Source organism: Asparagus officinalis, chromosome 1, assembly GCF_001876935.1.
Source record: "Asparagus officinalis chromosome 1, Aspof.V1, whole genome shotgun sequence".
NCBI lineage: Eukaryota > Viridiplantae > Streptophyta > Magnoliopsida > Asparagales > Asparagaceae > Asparagus > Asparagus officinalis.
This window is the reverse complement of record NC_033794.1, coordinates 119,161,386-119,163,939: the sequence shown is the minus strand read 5'-3', so window position 1 is coordinate 119,163,939 and position 2,554 is coordinate 119,161,386.

Genomic DNA, 2,554 nt, shown 5'->3' with positions numbered 1-2,554 from the left:
GGAATTTTTTTTTCAGAAAACCATATGAACAATGTTAATCACAAACTTTTACATGGGCAGACAAAATTATACATGGTGATATTTTTACGAGTGATGAGTGAGGTTCATGATTTAGTGGATTTTTTTGTGGAGTACATGCAGTTGCATTCAATTAATGTTCCTTGATTTTACTTTTTTCGACTTCTGGTTTATAAATGACTACAACATAAAATAATAAATGATCTTTTTGAGTCATAAAATGTTGTGACTTCAAGGTTAAAGGAGTTTGTATGATAACTCCTAAACTCAGTTGTGATTTTTTGATATTTTAAAAGTCATTACCCTCTAATATTATGGTATCTTCTGATATATTTAGCCTATAATAATAATACAAGTGAGATCTTCTGAGGTTATGACATAGCAATAGCTCTTTAACACAAAAGAATCCTATTTTAATATAAAATGACAGGTAAATCCGTAAAATCTATTTAGATGAGGAAAAACTTGCAGTCAAATTTAGACTAGTAAACGTCCTCCATATTGCATGCATGCTCCTCGGCTAAGATATTTGGTGAATTACCTAAATTAAAAAAAAAACTTGTACATTCTAAATAATTGGTTGTTTAATAATCCATTAATTGTTGGAAGACAAAAAGAAAGATATGAAGTAGTCTTTTGGAAATTATGGGTCAATTTAGGAGGACTCGACGTGTGGGTTCCGCGTGTCGGCCAATACTTTTCGCTTGAGCGATCCGTCGACCCCTGACCCAATCAAGATAGACCCAGTTCGCAAATCAACCACTAATTTAATATTGTCAATTAGCTCTGAACTCTCAAGTTTCAAGCATTTCCCTTCACCCGCTTTGTCAAGGGATCCTCACGGGCTACCCACGTGTCCCGGTTGAGCTTGCAAGTCACTATCTCGAACATTCATTAGAAATATATAAGTAACAGTCCAGAAAGCAAATGATGCGTTTTTATTGATTTGTTAGAATATAAACATATATTACCCTCGATCTTTAGTGTAGCGTTAGATTTTTTTTTTTTTATGCGATTGTTAGAGATCACTTTAAGAATTATCCTACCGGAGTATGCTAAAAATGATTTCCATCTGTCTTCTCCCGAGGGAAAAGAATGATCTCCACTTCCCTAGCTAGCAAATGATGTTTTGCACGTGAAGATTTCCAGTTCAAGTTTTCTAATCCTTAATTAAAAGTACTAAATATTAAAGCTTGAAGTACGTGTATGCACAGTTTTTAAGCATCTAGTTTGGAAACATTAGAAGAAACTTTTGATGATTGGTAGGTACTACATACGAATAAAGCTCTAGTATAACTTAAATTGATAGGAGTATTTGTCCATCAATTTTTGTATCTTTTGAGATAATTTGTGTTAGCACGTAATACACATCAAGGCGTGCATCTCAAAGATAACATTGATTTGTATCACTTGCCAACGTGAGTCTCAAAGTAAATTCAATGAATAAATAAGTTGATGTATACAGTCTCCAATCAACTTAAGTTTATTCTAGCTTTACTTATACTAATTAAGAGCATTTGCTACATAGATTTGTTAGTATTTGTTCTTAGACTAAAGCTTTCATTAAACAAGCTTACAATAGAGGTAACATAAAATAATAATAATAATAATAATAATAATCTAATGGTTAAGGTAAAGAAATTAGCAACGACAAGAACTTTTTGCCCCGAATCGGCTACATGAATCCAATTTTACAATTTCTTATCTATCATGATATATCTTCTCCACTTTTAACCACATTTTCTAATTGGTGCATTTAGTACGACTCCTTGGATATAATCAAATTATCATCCTAGAGACTCTTTCTTTTATAAAGTTAAGAAGGAGAAAAAAAGAATTATACTTAATTATCAAATAGTTTCTACGCATGTAATCCATTCATACATATTAATTGAAAATAATCGCTCATCCACTCCACTACAAATGAGAAGAATTGGATTGATGAACATCCACAATGAAAAAGATAGTGGCAGCCAAAAAAAAGCTTATTGTGATTAATAGAAGTAAAAAAAAAAAGATATATACGACAAGTACTGTTTGGAATACTACCCGCTAAGGCTACGCAAAAACCCTTAAAAACAGCAGAAATGCGGTATAAAGAAAAGTACACAAGATTTACGAGGTTCGGCAACTGCCTACGTCCTCGGGAGCCACACAGTAAATTTCTTATTAATCAAACAAGAAATTACAATTCAAAAAGCAAATCTCAAAACTGAGATTTCTCAAAATGAACACTGTAGCTACAGTGTTAATAATTAAAGGGAATAATCCCTTTCAATTCTCTCTTGAAAATAAATAATATTCCACAATATAAACCCCCTTTCAATTCCTCTCTCTTCTTAAATCATTTTCTTAATCTCCCCTCAAAAGAACAATTGAGTGCCGGAGATGGGAACGCTGCTGCGTTTTGGTTGCCGCCAGAGAAAAAATCGGAGGGGGGAAAAAAGCACCAAACCCTAGGGCATCAAAGGGGGTTATATAGGCGAACATGACAGGCTGGCGACAGCCTGTCGCCAGCCACGCGAGCGGCCCGCTT